This window comes from Dipodomys merriami, unplaced genomic scaffold, assembly GCF_024711535.1.
Source record: "Dipodomys merriami isolate MVZ:Mamm:240054 unplaced genomic scaffold, mDipMer1.0.p SCAF_1612, whole genome shotgun sequence".
Classification (NCBI taxonomy): Eukaryota; Metazoa; Chordata; class Mammalia; order Rodentia; family Heteromyidae; genus Dipodomys; species Dipodomys merriami.
The window spans coordinates 21,871-44,473 of NW_027202952.1; the positions used below are offsets into that span (position 1 = coordinate 21,871).

General features: G+C 39.1%; 1 long non-coding RNA gene and 1 other non-coding gene across 2 annotated transcripts in view; both read right to left on the reverse strand.

The window, feature by feature from the left end:
• Nucleotides 1–22,603, reverse strand: part of LOC138828692 (uncharacterized) — a 100,756-nt gene that overhangs the window by 13,043 nt on the left and 65,110 nt on the right. The window lies entirely within an intron of this gene.
• Nucleotides 14,994–15,100, reverse strand: LOC138828693 (U6 spliceosomal RNA). Its single transcript, XR_011372308.1, has one exon. It is a non-coding gene; the product is annotated as a U6 spliceosomal RNA (small nuclear RNA).

A 22,603-nucleotide genomic window follows, 5' to 3' on the forward strand; every position in this document is an offset into this window, starting at 1 on the left:
AACATTTGAAGATACAGGGATTGTTAGCCTGGATTGTTGAGTTACCAGTCATGATATCAGATATATTGAACACTGATATCAAGGTAATTTATGTGCCTGTGCTTTTGGAAGGATATATGGACAGACAGTGGCATAGTCCTAGTTGTAACTACGATTTGTCTTCCTGACCCAGACCCCTCTATTTCATAGAACTGATGCTGACACCTCTCTGTGTTCTTTATTTGAACCTGACCAGGAAAAGCCTCTTCCTACAAACAGGTGTGAGTTTGTGTCCTTTCAGTGATAAAGATCCAGGTGGCCTTATACTTATACCTGAGAAAAGTGACCTTGCTGGCATGAACATTGGTGAAGTCCTAGCTGTCATGAATACCCTCCTTTGTGTGGCTGCTCGAGAGGTACATCCTGTTTTCTTCTCCATTCTTTACCTCATGCTTCTTTAAGAGTATTTGATAAGACATTTATTGTAGGGGTTTTTTGGAGGGTGGGTGGGATTGATGGTACTGAGTTTGAAATCACTGCCTCATTCCTGCTAAGCAAGTGCTCTACCACCTGAGCTGTGCCTCCTAGCCCTTTTTACTCCTGTCATTTTGAGGATAGTGTCTCAGTTTTTGCATGGTCTGGCCTGAGATCCTCCTGGTGCTGGTCTCCAAAGTAACTATAGTGGCAAGAGGTACACCCCAAGCTATCCTTTAAGGTAAGATGTAGTGAACTTTTTTCTGAGTGTTCCTTGAACTACAGCTGCGATTATAGCATGATCTACCATACCTGGCTACAGTCTTAACTTTTTTAGTATTGTTTTTGCCATCACATCAGTTTTCTCTCATATGTCTAGACTATTCTGCCCATCTCTGTGTCCTCCTTAAAATTCTCACTACAAGATCATTGATATGTGCTGTCTTTCCAGTTCACCATATCATTCTGATCTCCATTTTTATTTCTGCCATTTTCTATAATTTCTCTTTCTCTTGTAGCACATCTAAATCCTGCATATTCTTCAATCTCTAAAAACTTCTTCAAGCTCTTACCATTCTCAGTCAAAGCCACTGGGTGAAAACTTCAGGGTTCTCACAAGTTGATAGAAACAGGAGCTCAACATGCTGGAACAAAACTGAAACCTGGCTCTTCAACTGGGCCATTCAACTCTGAAATCTCACTGACTGTCCAAGAGAGTTTCCCATAATCCCTTACCACTGGGACATCAAGTACTTGACCTTTCTTCCCTTTCTCTCATCTGTGATACAGAGGACATTGCATATACAATTAAACTTTCTAGGCCAGAGATTATTGCAGTCACTGAATTATCTTCTTGTAAAAGCAAGCATTTATGGTTATAGGGAGGGAGATAGAGTTACATTAGGAGAAAAAAAAGTAAAAATGGTCTAAATTACACCAAGTCTGAGCTTTTTGCTCATGTCTGTTAGCTCAACAATGCCTACCCAATGCCTGTTGTGTTTGAGGCCCCACGTTAGATACAGAGGATACAATGATAGAGGAACCCAAACAAATGTGTGATTACATAGTTTTGTACATAATTCAGGCTGTCAAAGGATGAGCACAGGTCTAGGGAGAGGGAATGCAACTAGGGAAAAGCATTTTGGAAAAGAATTGCTGAGCTCAGGGAAGGACTTTGAATAGGCTTAAACAAGCAAAGAGGAAGTTAGAGACATTTCAAATGGAGGGAGGTACACCTACAATGGGCCTGTGATAAATGGGAAGGAACAGGTTACTAAAAAGGGGATGATAATGGGTAGATTCTGAACACGAGGTATTCATGGTTTTATTGGCCTTAAGGTGGTAAGACCTAGTTGCACTCTCAAGATAGAAATTGTGGCTAAATTGAGCTGCAGAGTTGAGGGATAGCGCCCAGGCCGAGAGTTCAAGCCCCACAACCAGACCCAAAAAAAAGAAAGAAAGAAATTGTGGCTAAAGATTTGTAACCAGTAACGAACAGGAAGTCATGATTGGGGACTGCCTCACATCAGTCATGGGCATCTTGAGCAAATCTACAAGGAAGGTAACCAGGACAGTAGGAAGGAGTATCAGGAAGAAATTCTGGCAGAGAAAGGGAAAGAACTTAAAGAGGGCCAGAGTTTGCAGAGCCTGAGTTTCAGTGGAGGGGCTTTGCTCTCCAAGTGGTAACTGGGGAGTGATCCAATAGAGACAGTAGAATGGGACTGAAGGAAAAGCAAAGCCACAGCATGAAGGGACTATTTCAAAATGTGGTTCACATACAAAAGAATAGATATGGAGGGACAATAAGTGAAAACAACTCTCTGTAGTATCATTCTTCAGTGTGTGTTCACAGGTTCCTTGTTTTCCTTTCTAGTTATCCCTGTACAATGTGTTGGTTATTGCTTGTTTTTTTTTTTCACCTTGATAGCATACAATCTTCTGTGAAATATTTGATTTGTTTAACAATGTTTTGGAGTTTCATTCATGTGTTGTCACTTGTATTCACTGGTGTACCACAATAGTCTCTTTATGGCATACCATAATTATCTGCTTAACTTGGAGAGGCATATGGGTTGATTCTAGTTTAGAGGAATTAATTAATTACAGACAGTGCTAATATTAGCATATTTCATAGTTTTTTGTTTTGTTTTGTTTTGTTGGTTGTGGGGCTTGAACTCTGGGCTTGGGTGCTGTCCCTCAGCTCTTCAACTCAAGGCTAGCACTCTAACATGTGAGCCACAGTGCCACTTCTGGTTTTCTGGTGGTTTATTGGAGATAAGAGTCTCACAGCCTTTCCTGCCTGGGCTGGCTTTGAACCACAATTCTCAGATCTCAGCCTCCTGAGTAGGTAGGGTTATAGGTGTAAGCCACCAGCATTTGGCACTTCATAGTTCTTCTTCTTCTTCTTTTTCTTTTTTGTTGGTCGTGGGGCTTGAACTCTGGGCTTGGGCACTTTCCCTGTGATCTTCAGCTCAAGGGGAGCACTACCACTGGAGCCACAGTGCCACTGCCGCGGACCGGGTTCTGTCGGGACGACGGAGGATACCTAGGGGAGGAACCTGGAATAGGATGGGGAGATGGCAAACAGACATCTCACACACATTAGGAGTGGATGCTGAGTGCTGAGTGCGATTTAATGCAGAGGATAACAAACTTTTATAGCAAAAAGTCTCCAAAAGAAAGGGCAAAAGGTTACATAATCTTGCTGCAGGGCTTCATTCTTGGGCAGTCACCAGCTGGTTGCCTGAAAGGGCAAAAGGTTACACAACCTTGCTGCAGGGCTTCATCCTTGGGTGGTCACCAACTGGTCGCCTGATAGGCACTTGTTTCCGGCTTTACCTCTATTTTTAAGAAATACAATGGGTTTCGATGATTGTCACCAATTAACCACTACTTTTTTCTATAGAGGCCTTAACTGTCCCATTAAGATCTTTCCTGTTTCTTCTTTAATAGTAAACACCAAGGAGACTTAGATTTGGCAAGTCTCTTAGTAAATGAGGAAGTTCTTTCTCCTAAGTAGTTATCTCAGCAATTGCCATACATTCTTTCTGTTCTAGCTGAGCCTACAGCTTCTTGTAAATTTCTTACAATTCCTTCTGCTGAAGTGACTTTGTGAAACCCCCAATACTTTTATATTTGCTTATGGCTCGTCTACTAGCTTCCATAAGAGGGGTTTCAGGGTAGCACTTAACTCTGGTGAGTTAGTCATATTTTTAAGACACTCATCAGATATTGGAGTCGTCAAACACTCTTAAGAGCTTTGAATAAGGGAACGTTGACAATGAGTAAGTACAATGAGCAGTAGAAACAGTAAAAGATTAATAGGCACTCGTATGAGGAAAAGATAGGCAGAAACACATATTTTCCAGGGGTTTTGCCAGCCTTTTCCCAGGAGTAGGCCTCTTAGAAGCCCTATTCTCCGAGGTAGACTTCGGTGAAGTCACAAAACTTGGAGATAGGTTTCTGTAAAGCCCCATTCTCTGAGGTAGACTTCGGTGAAGTCCCAAAACTCAGAGATAGGTCTCGAGGCCCCTATCATGGTCTGATAGATGATTTCCCATGCTAAGCAGACTCTACTGGGGTAGGCGTGGCATGCCACTTCTGGTTTTCTGGTGATTTATTGGAGATAAGAGTCTAACGACTTTTCTGCCCAGGCTGGCTTTGAATTGCGATCTTCAGATCTCAGCCTCCTCAGTATCTAGGATTATAGGCCTGAGCCACTGATGCCCGGCTACTTATAATTCTTCTTCTTCTTCTTCTTTATTTTTTTTGTATGTCGTTCATAGGGCCTGAACTCTGGGTCTGGGTGCTGTCCCTCAGCTCTTCAGCTGTAGACTAGCACTCTACCACTTGAGTCTCAGCACTACTTCCAGATTTTTCTGCTTATGTGGTGCTGAGGAATCGAACTGAGGGCCTCAAGCATGCAAGGCAAACACTCTACCACTGATCCACCTTCCCAGTTCCAACATAATTCTTATGTGACAGACCCTATGGAGGTTAGATGCCCCTTCAGAGAAAGTCCAAAGAACAAAGATGACAAAGAGTTACAAAAAGATCATGAATTATTTTCAAGTAGGTTTTTAAAATAAAATAAAAAAGTGAGAAAATCCCATCTTCCCTTCCAACATATAGGCACAATTTTTTTTTCAGGTACACAAAAAATCAGACACAAATTGAATGGGCATTTCTAAAGTTTGGGCTCATTAGTATACAGGTTCATCTTCAACAGACATCTCTAAGCATTTTCAATGGTAGGAAGATTACAAGCTACTTGGCTACTTCTTTCATTTAGAAATTATAAATTCTGTAGTCATTTAGTCAATTCTCCTAACTTAAAATATTATGTTTTCTAAAAACATCCTCCTTATAGAGAGATTCCACACAGTGGTCCAATTTCAATCCTTTGTAAATTACGCTTTTAAAAATTAAAGGTTGGGCTGGGAATGTGGCTTTGTGCTAGAGTGCTTGCCTAGCATCCAGGAAGCCTGCCATTTGATTCCTCATTACCACATATATAGAAAAATCCAGAAATGGTGGTGTGGCTCAAGTGGTAGAGTGCTAGCCATGAGCAAAAGAAGCTGTGGGACAGTGCCCAGGTCCTGAGTTCAAGCCCCAGGACTGGCAAAAGTAAAAAATTTTTTAAAAATTAAAGGTTTCACCAGGTGCTAGATTACAGCTAATCAGATAGCTGAGATCCAAGCCAGTCTGGGCAGGAAAGAATATAATAATTTTTTTTTTTGGATCCGGTCATGGGGCCTGAACTCTGGGCCTGGGTGCTGTCCCTCAGCTCTTCAACTGAAGACTAGCGCTCTACCACTTGAGCCACAGTGCCACTCCCGGCTTTTTCCTTTTTGCTTATGTGGTACTGAGGAATTGAACCCAGGGACTCATGCATGCAAGGCAAGCGCTCTACCACTGAGCCACCTTCACAGCCCAGAATATAATAATTTTTTTATCTCCAATTAACCACATCTTTTCCCCCCACTCCCCAGAAACGCCAGAATTGGAGATGTGGTTCAAGTAATAGAGCAGTAGTAGCCTCAAGCAAAAAAGCTGAGGGACAGCACTCAGGTCTTTAGCTCATGCTCCAGAACTGCCACCAAAAGAACAAATAAATGCTTCTGTTCTTTTTAGTGATATATATTTACCATTTAAAAACAATATGTAGCTCCTAGTTCTTCAAGTACCTTGACACTGGTCTTTAGCCTGAAATTAGACATGCTTTTCCAAAAATGAAGAGCTAACATTTAGTGAGATCACTGCCCCCAGTCACACAATATCAGTGATATCACAAGCAATGCTGTTTTTGTTGTTGTTATTGTTGTTTAAACCTAATAAAGAGGTCACATGACTATAGCATAACAATTTTTGATGTTTGAATTTATATTTTCATTTTCAAATGAATTGCTCGAAAATGTGATTTTCCTATTGTCCTTCAATGATGGATTATCTTTATTTTTTCCATATTTTATTATCAATTTATGGTACATGGTAGATTTATTTTGACATGTCCATATACTCATACAATGTGGGGGCTGGGAAGGTGGCTCAGTGGTAGAGTGCTTGCGTTGCATGCATGAGGCCCTGGATTTGATTCCTCAGCACCACATAAGCAGAAAAAGCCAGATGTGGCGTTGTGGCACAAGAAGTAGAGAGCTAGCCTTGAGCTGAAGAGCTGAGGAACAGCGCCCAGGCCCAGAGTGCAGGCCCTATGACTGACAAAAACAAAACAAAATAAAACTCATGCAATGTACCTTGATCAAACTCACACCTTCTTTTCAACTCTCCCTCAACTCTGCTAGCGAGAGATTTGATTGAAGACTCAGGAGAAGGGCCCAGAGACAGAAGATTCATTACAAGAAAGAGATGAACAATAGGGTGGGCGTCTTGGGGTGCAGAAGATGTCTTGTGGAGCAAAAAGAATATTTATAGGTTCCACAAAACTGCAGAGCAATAGGGAAGTTTTCCTAACACCATTTTTCTTGGTTCAATTCTGGATTGAAAGCTCTTTCATAACTTTGCCCCATACACATAGTATTTTTTTGTTTTTGCTTTGCCAGTGACCGCTGCTTCTATAGAGATATTTCCTGCCCAAGTTCGGGGAACACCTTATTTGGACATTTCCTGTTTGTCTGTTTCTTTGTAGTGTGAGCTGATGATGCTCAGTGAGGCACCAGGGGAAGTTGGCTCTGTGCTCTTTTTTCTGTTCTGATCTGTGCAAAGTAGCCTGTTCTCCTGGTGCTATCTGCAACTGAAGAGCAAAGATCTGGAGCCAAAGATCTTACTGTGGACCTTATAGAAAAATGTGAGTATCAATACACAATCCATGAAAACAGATAATTATAACTCATGCATCAAGGATGTATATGGCTTATTTCAGTTCAGATCTATAGTTATTTCTGCTTTTGTTTTTTTTATTTGGAAGGTTTTGTTTTGTTGAGACCATATCTCACTATGTAGCTGATGAATGTCCTGAACTTGTGACTCTCTTGCCTCAGCCTCTCAAGTGCTGAAATTACAAGCCTGTGTCACCACCTTGTTCAGCTTATTTTTGTCTTTTTTTGTGCCATTTCTGGGTCTTGAACCTAGGGCCTGATTGCTGAGCTTTATTACCTAAGGCTAGTGCTCTACTTGAGCCACAGCACCCCTTCCAGGTCTTTTGCTGGTTAATTGGAGATGAGAGTCAAGTTGGCATAGAACCCCAGTCCTCATATCTCAGTCTCCTGAGTATCTAGGATTACATGCATTAGTCACCAGTGCCTAGCCTTCTTTTCTTTTTTCTTTTTTTGCGGGGGGAAGGAGGTGCCAGTACTTGAACTTAGGGCCTAGGCACTTTCCCTTAGCTTTTTTGCTCAAGATGAGGACTCTGACACTTGACACAGTTCCACTTCTGGCTTTTTGCTTGTTAGCTAGAGATAGAGTCTCATTGACTTTCCTGCCTGGGCTGCCTTCAAACTTTGATCCTCAGATCTTAGCCTGCTGAGTAGCTAGGATTACAGTTATGAGCCATTAGCACTAGTGTTTTTATTTAGAATTTGGTCATTCTACTGCCTAGTCATTCTCTTTGCAATCATACAGCACTCTTAAATGATATTATTCCATGTCACGGGAGTCTTCCATCTCTGTTAATCATCACCCAGAAAAGAAAGTATTGAGCCTTTAAAATCTATGACTTTTATAAGTCACTGAAAATATTGATACTTGTTTCCTGTAAATCGACCGAAAATTGTATGAAATCCAACAGATGGTGAGAAATTGACTGTTCACTTCTGCCAAATTTGGTCTCAGCAATTATGACAAAATGCTTAGAGTTCTGGATCAGGCCACTTAGGCCTTGGCTTTAGATCAGAACCCTTGATTCATGGACACATTGTAAACTAAAGGAAAGGGAAGGGTAAGAGCTGACTCATTTGGTCATTTTTTCTTATTTTTCCCTTTTCCTTCCCCCCTCCCTTTTCTTTTCCCCTTTTCCTTTTCCCTTCCCCTCTCCCTTTCTCTTTCACTCCTTCACAGTACTGGTATTTGAATTCAGGGCTTTGTGTTTGCTAAGCATGTATAAGTCAGCCACACCCCTTTTTTTACTTAACTTATTTTTCAAATAGAGTATTACACTTATGTCTGTGCCAGCTTGGACGGCAATTTTCCTATTTGTACTTCCCAAATATCTGGAACTACAAATATATAATCATATGTTCAGATTTTTATTGGTTGAAATGTGGTTGCTCAAGATGAGTTCTCTGAAACTTCTTGTCTAGGCTGACCTTAAACTGGAGTCCTCCCAAGTAGCTAGGACTACAGGCAGCACCACTTCTTTTTAGATAAGTTTTCACTGTGTAGCCCATACTGGCCTTGAACTTGCTGTCTACCCAGACTGCGCTTGAATTCTCAGTTCTTCCTCAGCCTTCTGTGTGCTGGGATCAGATATAACTTAGAGTGATATCTCCACTTCATTGAAAAGCAACACAAAAAATCACCTTAAACTTAACTATCACTCATACCAACTACTGAAGTTTTCACTGCTTTTCCCTTTCAGAGGTAATTAGATTGACATTGTTCATTAGGATGATGCTTAATGTTCTTGTGATCTGCTGTTCCCTTCTCCCTGTTTTGGTAGTCAGCTTCTATAGCCCTCCCTAGCTTTGCCCTTGGTAATAATGTAGTAAATGATGTTTTTACCATATAAAATATTAACTACTTTATGTTTTGATAGATATGTAACAGTTTCTGGTAAGCATGAGAGTGATTTTGGAATCCCTTTTGTCACAGTATAGTGGAAAAAACATAGTAGAAAAACTGTGTAAGGCTGGGAAGGTGGCTCAGTGGTAGAGCACTTGCTTGCATGCATGAGGCCATGGGTTCGATTACTCAGCACCACATAAGCAAAAAGAAAAAAATAGCCAGAAGTGGCGCTGTGTCTCAAGTGGTAGAGTGCTAGCCTTGAGCTGAAGAGCTGAGGGACAGAGCCCAGGCCCAGAGTTCAGGCCCCACGACCAGACTCCCCCCCCCCCAAAAAAAAGAAAAACTGTGTAATTCAGTGTTTTCCATGGCAGCTCATGAACTGGTAAGGAGAAGTGGCTATTTTCAATAACCAGGAGGGGGCTGGTGGAAATACCAGCATGTGCAGTGAATACTGAGTACTTCCTTCATCTTCCTTTAGGTCATCTTTCTCCTAGACTTCTGTTCTTTGGACATTTCACAATGTACTGTCTTGAGAGAGTTCAGTACCTTAACAGAGCTGTTGAAGAAGCTCTACAATGACCCTGAAGGAGGACTGAGCAAGGTAACTTCAGTTGGCCCTGAACCTATTTTGCTTCCTCTCTTCAGAGAGATATGACTCTACCATATAAAACCTACTGGACTACAGATATATACAAATAAGTTGCCTCTAGAAGCTTTATTGGTATTTTTACCAACAGGGATAGTAAATATCATCTTGATTTGTCATTAGCACAAGAAAGGAGGCCAAAAAGCTGTATATCCAATCATTTTATCCAATCATTTATCCAATCATTTTAGGTTATATTAAGTTACATAAAATCTATGTAAATAAAGACTGTAACTTTTGTCTAGCCAGGTGCTTGTAGCTCATACCTGTAATACTAACTACTCAGGAGTTGAGATCTGAGGATCTCAATTTGAAGCCAGTGCAGGCAGGAAAGCCTGTGAGATTCTTATTTCCAAATAACCAGTTGGGGGGGAGGGGGGCTAATGAGGAGGGGTAGGCTTGAGCTGTGGCTCAAGTGGTGGAGTGCTAGTCTTGAATGAAAAAGCTCAGGGAGAGCACCAAGACCCTGAGTTCAAGCCCCATGACAGGCACACACACACAAAAAATGAAGTCTAAAAGAGAAAATGTACATGGAAAGACAAATAAGAAGGTTTAGTATTTAAAAGAATTATCTCCCATACTTAATTTTTATTATATAAGATTTGTTCACAGTCTTTTTGAGTTTCATAACTGCCTGATGGTAATAGAAAGGGCATGTACATTTAGCAGATCTTTTTTATTTTCTCATTTTGTTTTTTGGTGTAAGACTGGAACTCAAACTTAGTACCTGTTGCTTTGGCTCATTGGGTAGTGCACTACCAACCAACTAATCCATGCCTCCAACCCTGATGTTTTTGTTGGTTGTGGGGCTTAAACTGAGCCTGGGCACTGTTCCTGAGCTTTTCAGCTCAAAGCCAGTGCTCTACCACTTGAGCCACAGCATCCAATCTTAATCGTTTTTTTTTTTTTTGCCAGTATTGGGGCTTGAATTCTGAGCCAGGGCACTATCCCTTAGCCCCTTTTTCTCAAGACTAGCATTCTACCACTTGACCTATTTCTGGCTTTTAATTACAGATAAGACTTTCCTGACAAAGCTGACTTCAAACTGCAATCCTCAGATCTCATCCTCCTGGGTAACTAGGATTAGAATCATGAGCTAAAAAGAAAACTTTATTTTTTAGAGGAAAAAAAGAGTGGTCTTAGACATGCCAAGGTCCTAAGTAAAAATGTGAGCTCTTTAAACTTTTAATTCAGTGTTTTTCTCCAGTGGAATTCATACTAATACTTATTTTTAAAAATAGTTGTGTCACTGCTAAAAGATAAAAGCATGAGTCCCTAAAGTATAATCCTAATGCACTTCTGCTAAGTGATAGATGTCTATTGATCTCTGCGTAGACAGGAAAATCAGATTAGCCTGTATAAAATTTCATCAGGGCTGTCAAAGCCTGTGATCTACAGCACTGATAGTTTATTTTGACAGTTGGTTGTGTAGTAATATCTGGAATTTTCTCTTACTCATTTGTCTGCCTAGCTGGATGTTGAGACCTGGCAGCAGGAACAGCCTGTGGTATTACATATATGGTCCAAGAAATCTGCCTATAACTATGAAAATAACTGCCATGAAGTATCTGTCTTTGTTAGCCCAAGGGCAACCTATTTTGAAGTGGAATTTGATGAGAGGTGTGAAACCAAAAAGCGCTAAGACTCACATGTTTTTTCTTCCAAGCAATAGTGGATCAAAAACAAGAGAAAGAATATAATAGAGATTATGCCTTCACAGGTATGATTATCTAGAATTTACAGACTCTAGAGGTGGGAAGACACACTGACACAAAGTTGGTACTTATAAGTGGCCTAAGGTAAGTCATATTCCCCAAACAAGGTAAATAAGTACTTCTGTAGCAATTCTTGTCCTTTTTCCAACTTTAGAGCAATAATGGTATGGTGTGTAGAAAGAGAAGGACTAGCTAGGCTCTGGTGGCTCATGGTCATATTGTTCAAAATCCTAGCTACTCAGCAGGTTGATATTTGAGGAATAAGATTTAAAGCTAGCCTAGGTAGACAAATCTAAGAGAGCCCTATCTCAACCAGCAAAAAGCCAGAGTGGAGACATGGCTTGAATGGTAGAATGACAGCCATGAGCAAAATAGCTGAAAAATACTCAAAGCTCTAAGTACAAACCTTAATACTGGCACATTTCTAGAATGTAACCACACCCATATTTCTAAGGGTTGCTTTGATACTCTACTTGTAGAAAGGAACAGTTGCAGTAGAGATTATGCAGCCTACAAAAGCTAAAAATTTAACTATCTGGCTCTTCATAAGAAATTTGCTAATACCAGTGTTGTCCAGAATAAATTAAAGAGCTGTTAATCTCTGAGTTCAGAAGGGCCAGTGGATCCAAGAGAAAGACTTAAACCATGGTGAAAGCTAGGAGCCCGGCTGACAGATCTGTTTAATATCTGGGCTGCAGCCTGCTTCAGACTGTTTACTTCTCTCTCCTATCAAGGGTCTTGGTTGAGAACAAAGAACTGAGCCAGTGATCACTGGTTGAGCAGATAGTCACTTGAGTTTTAGAAAGCTGAGCAGCAGTTTTCTACTAATTCTGCTTTCTAAATGTAGTTGTGAGTTTTGTGTTTTGGTATCATCTGTGTACATTTCTCCCTTAATCATTTTGAACTTATAGAAATGGAGACCGCTTTTAAGATTTTTTTGAGTCAAAAAGAATATACTTAACTGCTGAGTTGTTGCCTCCTTCCATCTTGTTGACCACATGACTTTTTTTTCTCTCTAGAACGTGACGTTTAAGGATGGTGCTCTTTCATTCTGACAGCAGTAATAATGAATGGGGCTACAAATTCACTGTCACTGCCTATGGCCTGCCTGATGTTGCCGTGTCTTGTGGGTTAGACTTGCAACTCCTTGTTTCTCGACTAATGGTCCGCCTTGACTCCCAGTGCATGGCACTCAACTCTGTGCATCGTAAGTTCACAGTCTTGTCCCTTCCTTTTTCATTACAACTGTGTTGAAGAGCAAGGTAGGAACTCTTTCTCATAGGTGGTCTCCATATCACGAAAGAGCAAGGTATTAATAATGTTTCTTTTTAGTTTTCTTTAAACCAAATCAAAACAGTTTACCCACTGGGCACCATTGGGAAGTTTCTTGACTCAGGCTTTGGCCCTATCACAAAGTAGGCTGTGGATGCCCTCTGTGGAGGACAATTGGGGAATTGCTGTTTATAGCAGCAGCATAGTCATTTTTAGAGATTTAAGTATACTCCAAGTAGATGGTAGAAATATAGTCATTTAATTGTTGTTTAAGTGAAATTTATGTGAACATAAATAGGTATGTGAATATATGTATTATCGTAAAATACATTAATCAACTTCGTATCATTTGTTCCAAGGGATAGATTCATAGAATAAATCTTTTGGAGTATTTTATATCTATATAATTTTTTAAACATTTTTCTGATTGTAAAATCAAATATCATTCATCCTAAATGGTCATTTTCTGTTAGGATTTTAAAAAGAGTTAGCTAAGGAAGAACAGCAGCATGTACGTGGTATTCAGGTAAGGAGTAGGTTTATTCATCATTCCAGCTGACACCAGACCATCTTGGTCCTCAACGTGGTGGGGAAAGGCCTGGGAAAGAGAGCTTGAAGAGCTGAGAAAGAGAGAGAAAAGAGCTAGAAAAGAGCTAGAAAAGAGCTAGAATAGAGACCATCTGGGAAAGGTGGGAAAGAGAGAGCGAGGAAAGAGAAGAGACCTGGGAAAGAGAAGAGAAGGAAAGAGATGAGAAAGAGCTATAAAAGAGCAGAGAAAGGTCATCTGGGCCTGAGCTAGACCTTATCTAAGTTATGGGCGGAGAAATTTGTGGCCACATCAAATTCAGATGTCACCTCAGCAGATGCAGATGTGACCTCTTCCATTTGTGCCAGTTGCCTAGATAACGCAAGTACTGGGTACAAAATTTGCTGCGAGGAGGGTGGAGTCTGCTTGCCATCTAGGAGCAGACCTTACACTTTCCAAAGCCTGTGTGTCTAATTTCCCTTAGTTTCTTTTTTAAAAAATTTTATTGTGAAAATACTGTACAGAGGAGTTAAAATTACATTGGCAAGGCAATTAGTACATTTCTTATCAAGCATTGCTGCTACCTCCTTTGTTTCCCCTTCCCATCCTTCTACCTTCCCTACCCTGCCAAAGTTGGAAAGTTCGTTTTTCAACATAAGGATTTGTCCAACTCATTGTTGTAATAGGTCCACCTATATCAGTATTTAAACGGTTTGTTTTTGCCCTTCCACTCCACAAATTATAACAACATCAAATACAATGAAAGCAGGGATTATACCGTGGGGGACAGACATACAAAGCAACAAAGAAATCATCTTATAAATATGTTAAATACAATTGCAAGAAAGAAAAAAAAACATTTGACTACTTATCTTGGGGTTCATTTCATCTAGCATCAACTTATCTGACCTTTTCTTCTTGTCTCAGACATAAACTAGTAGTTCATAAACTGACAAATAAATGTAAGGAAGCCAACAAAAAAAATCAGTTCCTCTCATCTGATGATGCCTCTACAACAATGAGGAAAGAGTTCATCCTGCTAAGGAACTATGATAGGATATCAAAAAGAGAATTCATTCTTCTAGGTCTTCCCTATTTTTTCAATGTAACTTAAATGATGTAAAACACAATATACCGCTCATCAGTTTTGCACATTTTTATATGGACTTCACCTCAGTCTACAACATTCCTTCATTATTCTGTTCCTGATATTTTTACACTACCAAGACATAAGAACATTTTCATACAATTTTTATTATAAAAAAACTGTACAGAGGTGTCACATTTATGGGAGCAAATAATGAGTACATTTCTTAACAAGCATTGTTCCCTCTTCCCACCATCCCTTCCCTCCCACCTCCACAAATACGCTCCCCTCCCCCCTCCCCCTGACTAAATTGTAAAGTTCATTTTTCAACAGAGTGTCTTGTGCATCTCATTGTTACAATGAGTTAACCTGTATCCCTATTTAACCATTTTGTATTTCCCTTCCCCTCACCAAATTAGAGAAACATATACACAGGATGTAGGTGTACCAACTTCAAATACAATGAAAACAGGGGTTATAGCGTGGGGGAGGAACATATACAGAAAGAAAAAAAAATCACATTGCACATCATAAGTACGTTAGAAACAATAACAAGAAAGAAAAAACATACTTGTGTCCCTGTCTTAGGGTTCATTTCCCTTAATATCATCTTATCTGCTCATATGCACATAGCTTTTGACTTATTCTGCTTATCTCAGACATATATTAGTTATTGAAAATAAGGGAAACCACGGGACCTATGTTTCTTTGGACTTGGCTTACTTCACTTAATAAATTTTTTTCCAAGACTTTCCAATTCCTAACAAATTGGGTGATACTATTCTTTCTGATGGAGGCATAGCATTCCATTGTTTATATACACCCACATTTTCTTGATCCATTCATCTACTGAGGGGCATCAGGGTTGGCTCTATATCAGCTATTGTAAATAATGCTGCAGTAAACATAGCTGTGCTGGTAGTTTTAGTATGGTCTTGTTTGTGATCATTCGGGTAAATGCCCATAAGTGGGATTGCTGGGTCATAGGAAAGCTTCATATGGAGTCTTTTGAAGAGCCTCCATACTGCTTTCCAAAGTGGTTGAACAAGTTTACACACCCACCAAGAATGCACTAGAGTTCCCTGTGGCCAGATACTCTCCAGCATCTGTTGTTGCAAAAATATGGAACATTTCACTAATTTGCATGTCAACCTTGCTCAGGGGCCATGCTAATCTTCTCTGTATTGTTCCAATTTTAGCGTATTTGCTGCCTAATTGAGCACAGAACATTTTTTATATATAAAGTGTAATTGATTTTCTTAAACTAGACAATTCAAAAAAAAGTAAGTTCAAAAGAATTCTTGTGAAATTTTAGAAGCATGTATTTCTTTTTTTTTTTTTGTTAGCAATACAACAAACTGTTAGTACCATGCATTTCTTACATAAGCACACATTTAAGAATAAAGTCAAGACTGGCATGTCAAAAACAAAATAATTCCAGATATTTGTTGTTCAAGAGATGTGTAGGAGGAGGAATTCAATTGTTCTATACAAGGCACCTGTCATAATGAACACTGCAGCAAGTGTTAAGGTTGTTAAAAGTTTTAAATTTTAAATGTATTTAATTTTGGGAATTTGCATATATATGCCAAAATTAGGACTGTTTGGCAGGTGATAAACTTTTCTATAAAGTATTTAAGGTTTATGGTAGCAGACATATGGTACTAATTATGTACATTTCAGAGTTTATAGAAACATTACCAATAAGAAGTTGCAAAGTCTTTGCGTAAAGAAGCAGAGTGAAGAGTTAAGACTTTGTTAACTAGATAGTTTCTGTTTAATTTTTAGGGCTTCCTTACTTTACATGTTAGTGAGGAACAAATGATGATATAAGCCATATACAAATGATGAGATGAGCCATAAAAAGTAATCTTAGTGGGTAATTTTAAAGACTACTCATAGCCTATAAAACTCTTTTTAAGGGGCTGGGAAGGTGGCTCAGTGGTAAAGCGCTTGCCTTGCATGCTTGAGACCCTGGGTTCGATTCCTCAACACCCATAAACAAAAAACAAGCTGGAAGTGGTGATGTGGCTCAAGTGGTAGAGTGCTAGCCGTGAGCTGAAGAGCTGAGGGGCAGCGCCCAGGCTCAGACTCCAGGGCCACGACCAGACCCAAAATAAAAACCAAAACAAAATCCTCTTTTTAAACATCATAATCTTAGCCAGTTTTAAATGTACAGGAATATGAGAAAGTAGTAAAATCTAATATGTAGAACACTGGTAATTGTTTGTTTTTTTATTTGATTAATCATTAATATTTAATTGTCCATTTTCTTTATTTGTTGCATTGTTTTCCTTTTTGTAATATAATACAACTTTTTATAAGTCGTCCTCAGGAGGTACTTTGAGAAGCTTACTGGGATGGCCAAAGCATTTTTTATAGGTGCATGTGAGTTTACAAAGAAGAAAATTAAGAACAAATTATTTATTAAAAAAATTATCAAGTACAGTCTGAATTAGGAGGGATGATAAAGGTCCACACCCAAAATCTTAGCCTTCGTCTGAAGCGGCGGTATTACAGAGTTGAGACCACAAAAGTGAGAGACTGTTTTTGTGTTTTTTGTTTTTGTCAGTCTTGAGGCTTGAACTCTGGGCCAGAGCGCTGTCCCTGCACTCTTCAGCTCAAGGCTGGCACGCTATCCCTTGAGCCACAGCACCACTTCTGGTTTTCTAGTGGTTTATTAGAGATAAGATTCTCACGGACTTTCCTGCCTGGGCTGGCTTTCAACCGGGATCCTCAGAACTCAGCCTCCTGCATAGCTACGGTTACAGTCCTGAGCCACTGGCACCCAGCAGTGTTTTGTTGATTTTTATTTTGTTGGTCATGGGGCTTGAACTCTGGGTCCTGGGTGCTGTCCCTCAGCTCAAGGCTAGCGGTACCATTTGAGCCTTCGTCTTTTTCTACTTCTGTAGTGCTGAGGAATCAAACCCAGGGCCCCATGCATGCAAGGCAAGCACTCTCCCATTGAGCCACCTTCCCAGCTCCAGAAAGACTGTGCTTTAAAAAATCATCTAAACAATATTTGCTTTCTGCTTTGGGTTATATAATGAAATATATGAATATCTTTTTATATTTTTGTGAATTGTCATACTTCTAAATTTATGCTAACTTGAGCCACTTTATCCTTTTCAAAGTCATGAAATATCTCTGAGAGTGTTCTTCTGGGAAGATTATATTTGCACTTATAATTTCTTCTGAGTCATTTTTATTTTTTTATTGTGAAAAAACTGTACAGAGGGATTACAATTACATGGGCAAGATAATGAGTATATTTCTTATCAAGCATTGTAGCCTCCTCCTATATTTCCCCTTCCCATCCATTCCAAGCCTCTCCCCCACCCAATCCTCCCCCCACCCCCTACCAAAGTTGCAAAGTTCGTTTTCGACATGACAACTTGTACTTCTCATTGTTGCAACGGGTCCACCTGTATCCTTATTTAAACGACTTGTTTTTCCCCTTCCCTTCCACAAATTATAACAACATCAAATACAGTGAAAGCAGGGGTTATAATGTGGGAGAGAGACATACAAAGCAACAAGGAAATAATCATATAAATGCGTTAGAAACAAATGAATGAAAGAAAAAAAAACATTTAAATACGTATCTTAGGGTTCATTTTCCTAACATCACCTTTTCTGACCTTTTCTGCTTGACTCATACATATACTAACTATTGCAAATGAGGGAAACCATGGGACCTATGTTTCTTTGGGCTTGGCTTACTTCACTTAATATAATTTTTTCGAAGTCTTTCCAGGCCCATATCAAGCATTGAAATAGAAACAGCAATAAGAGACCTTCCATCTAAGAAAAGTCCAGGACCAGATGGTTTTGCAGCGGAATTCTACAAGGCCATCAAAGCAGAGCTCACACCAATACTCCTCCAACTCTTCAATGAAATTGAAAGAGAAAGTTCACTACTGAACACATTCTATGAAGCCATCATAATCCTCATCCTAAAACCAGGCAGGGAATCATCATTTTTATTTTTTATCAAAATCATTTTATATGTTATATTGATGGGTTATCATACATCAGATACCTTCAAATGTACATGAAGAGTCTAAAGATAGCAGTATGAATATTCTCATACAGCTCTTGTTTATCTGTTATGTACTTTCAGTATTATTGTACTTCTCTCTTTCACCCTTTTTCATTCATGGTCTTTCTCTTTCAGGCTCCATGTCTGCTACTTAGAATTTCAGCTGGTCTATTATCCTTCAGGATCCACTGGTTTTGTGGGAACATGATAGGGACCAACAGTTTCCCTTGCAGTTTTTAACAATTATAAGATTGGCGTGATATTATTCTTTGCCATTCTAAATGGCAAAACAACAGATCTAGGAATTCCTTTTCACTTTTCTTCTGTTATAAATTTTATCTCATAGGAATCATTGGGATAGGTAAGATATTTTGACTTGAGACCTAAAAGTTCTTTTTCTTTTACAAAAAACCTTTGTCTTTGATTATCAGTAAGTAACTACATGTAATGAAAACAAAACTATCCTATTGTAAGCAGACCGAAGTTGTTCACGGGGATGAAAAACAAGGTAATGGGGCAAGTGAGAACAAAGGATACCCATCATAGAGCACAGCTCCTCAGAGCAGTTTAACATGTACACTTTGTGAGAATGACAATGTGCTGGGAACTATTGATTAAATCACTGAACACTGATTTATATATATGTACATGTATTTGCATATGTATATTTATTTATATATGCATATATGTATGTATATGCCCTTATATATGTACACATGTATGTTACTATACACACAAATTCACACATACATATACACATGTATACATGCACACATGGAGAAAGACACATATTTACAGCCAACACAAGTTTCACTAGTTGTTGACTATGCCTTAGATGGAATGCTTGGAACAAAATATGTTGAAAATGTATTTGTCTCCATGAGTTCTTTTACCACTCCTCTTATCTCTTACAACTGGTAGGTTTTGACAGATTCGACTTGCAAAATGCAGTACAAGTCACTTAGGAATCTCAGTAAGTAAAGAATATATGGTGTCTCCCAGCTCCCTACAGAATGCTTGCTCTTATAGACACTCTTAACAACCAAAGTAGCAGGAAAATATCCTTGTAAAGAATAAAGTTATACATCTCATTGTTGCAATAGGTCCACCTATATCCCTAGTTAAATGATTTTTTTCCCTTCCCCTCCACAAATTATACCTACATCAATACAGTGAAAGCAGGGGTTATACCGTGGGGGAGGAACATACAAAGCAACATAGAAATCATCTTATAAAAATGTTAAAAACAATTTCATGAAAGGCAAAAAAACATTTGAATACTTATCTTGGGCTTCATTCCCCTAACATCAAGTTATCTGACCTTTTCTGCTTGACTCAGACATATACTAGTTATTGCAAATAAGGAAAACCATGAGACCTATGTTTCTTTGGGCCTGGCTTACTTCACTTAATATAATTTTTTCCAAGTCTTACCATTTCCTAACAAATGGGGCAATGTCATCTTTTCTGATGGAGGCATAGAATTCCATTGTGTATATATACATTTTCTTGATCCATTAATCTATTGAGTGGCGTCTGGGTTGGTTCCATATCTTAGCTGTAGTAAATAGGGGTGCAATAAACATAGTCGTGCTGGTAGCTTTAGTATGGTCTTGTTTGTGATCATGTGGGTAAATGCTCAAAGTCAGATTTCTGGGTCATAGGGGAGCTCTATGTGGAGTCTTTTGAGGAACCTCCATACTGCTTTCCAAAGTGGTTGAACAAGTTTACACTCCCACCAACAATGTAGAAAGCTTCACTTCTGTCCACATCCCCTCCAGCATCTGTTGTTATTAGAGTTCTTTATTATAACCATTCTAACTGGGGTGAGGTGGAATTTCAATGTTGTTTTCTCGAAAAACGAACTTTACAACTTTGGTGGGTGGGGGGATGACCGGGTGTAGGGGGAAGATGGGAAAAGATGGGAAGAGGAAAGAAAGAGTAGCCAACAATGCTTGATAAGAAATGTACTCGTTATGTTGCCCATGTAATTGTAACTCCTCTGTACAGTGTTCTCACAATAAAAAAAATAAAGTTATAAGGCGCTAAATAGCATCCTTCCTTGAGCTCTTTTCCAAAAGACAGCATCAATTCCTAAGCAGATGAGTGAGTCCTCAGAAGACTGGACCTCAGACCAACATTTAACCAACCCATGTGAAAAGTCCTATGAGAGAAATGCTGACTGAGGTCTGGCTGATTTCCTGGCCAAGAAAATAAGAAAAGAAGAAAGTATTTTTAATGTATTAAAGTTTGAGAATAATTTGTAAACTGTCAATAATTGTGTAGAAAACAACTATACCAACTGACAAAAAATGATGTGCTCTTGGACTTGGTGAGTGATTTTACATGTGTCTACACAAGTAGAATCAGCATAAATCAAGCCAGTATTTCTTCATTTAAGATATGAGGAAAAGATACAGGTTGACCCATTGTAACAATGAGATGTACAAGACACTATCAAAGAGGGGGTGGAGGGATGAGTTGGGGAGGTGTGAAGAGAAGGGATGGTAGGGGCAAAACAAAGGGGAGGGTGCTCAATAAGATATATACTCATGCTGGGCGCAGGTGGCTCAGGCCTCTAATCCTAGCTACTCAGGATGCTGAGATCTGAGGATCTCGATTTAAAGCCAGACCGGGAAGGAATTCCAAGAAATTCTGGCTTTTTTCTTTTTGCTTATGTGGTGCTGAGGAATCGAACCCAGGGCCTCATGCATGCAAGGCAAGCACTCTACCACTGAGCCACCTTCCCAGCCCCTGAGAAATTCTTATCTCCAATAAACCACCCAAAGACAGGAAGTGGCACTGTAGGTCAAGTGGTAGAGTGCTAGCCTTGAGCTGAAGAGCTGAGGACAGCGTTCAGGCCCAGAGTTCAAGCCTCATGAACGACAATAGAGAAAAAAAATGAAATGTACTCATTACCTTACTTATGTAACTGTATCCCCTCCATACAGTATTTTTACAATAAAAATATATATTAAAAAGATACAATGAAAACTTCTGTACTTATAGGAAGTTGTATTTGTCACTTAATATCAGTAAGGTATTGGTTTTAGGACCACAGGCATATTAAACTTTGGATACTCTAATTCTCTACGTGAACACAGTATATTATTTACATTAGAATCTGCCCACAAACTAGTGCAGAGTAATTGCTATGAAAATTTTTACTACATTCTATGTTTGTAATGAAAAATAAAAGTATATGCACTATCAACAGATACAATTTTTTCAGATAATTTTTGTCCACATTTTGTGGATGGAATTGGGAGAGCAATTTTGAAAAGCACAAATTTCATCACCAAGACCGGTCTGCAAAACAAGGAGCTAATACAGCATCACTGAATAGTATGGAACGCCAAGGAGAAGTACTTGAATTGAGACAGTATCAGAAAGTGTAAGCACACAAGGACTTTTTAGAAATGCAGCTGCTAGATTTCTCATGGAGAGCTTTCATAACACTTTGTGAAACACAAGTCAGAACCTTACTGAAGTGTAGATAGTTTTCCCTCAAATTTCTCTCATGCTCGGTCATTATCAATCAACATATAGCTAATCATGAATAATCCTCTAATAACAAAATATTGATGGAGTATTTATATTCAGAAAACCTGGGAAGGCTAACTTTTTTCAATTAGGACAGTTGTATTCTATGATCCAGCAGAGAGGAAACTAGGTAAGCATCCATTTACAGTCTTCTGAATAATTCTGCTTCTGACAACATCAGTTATTTATCCATACCTGTGCCGGAGTGAGAGGCTTTTAAAAGACTTTAATGATTTTAAATTTAAATTTAAATGTGGAATGAAATTAGTTCCAATAGTGCATTACATTAAGATATTTAGAAACAACTGAGAAACCTAGAGATCTATAAGATTTTTTTGGAAGTGAATGGATATTGGAATTTGGTTCTTTATATTTTAAGCAATTTGCAAAAAGAATTGGCAAATAAAATTTACATTTGCAGCAGACTTGACACTTATTAAATTTTGTATTGAAAAGAGCGCAGCCTCAACAATATATTAATGCTATCCTCTTATTTATCTTTAAAGGTTTATGCTTCTGGTCTCTTAATATTAAAACAAAACTTTTTTTTTAATCTTTAGCTAGTAGTCCAAAAGGGTTTTGCTTCATCATGTCAGTGTTGAATAGAATGTATTTATGTATGTACGTATGTTGAATAGAGTGTATGTACATTTCAATGTACAATACATCTGGATCATTGTCAAACTTTCCACTTTTCTTCCTTCCCTTACGCCAACCCAACCTGTTTTCTACTTATATTCTCACATATATACTGAAGTATGCCCTGACAGGGACTCGAGCTGGTACAGCTTCTTTCCTGGCTTTGTCTTTGTTTTAGGGATTTTAGAGAAAAAAAACCCTCTAAACAAGGTTAACTCGACCTTGGCTCCAACCAGCCCATTTCTTGCAATGGAAAGAATGCCTCTATGCTCCTCTCCCCTTAACAACCTTACCCACCTTGATTGTTCAGTTAAGGACTGACCCATAAAACAGATAGGTTGTAATCTGGCTCCAGCTGGTGACACCACATGCTTTATGATAAACCCTGCCTTTTGCACATGCTTACAGTAAACTCCACCTATTAGCCAACTGTGTGTGGTCTGGTATGGCCGTACAATCCTTTGTGTGTGTTACGATCCCATTGGTCACCTGCACGTGACAA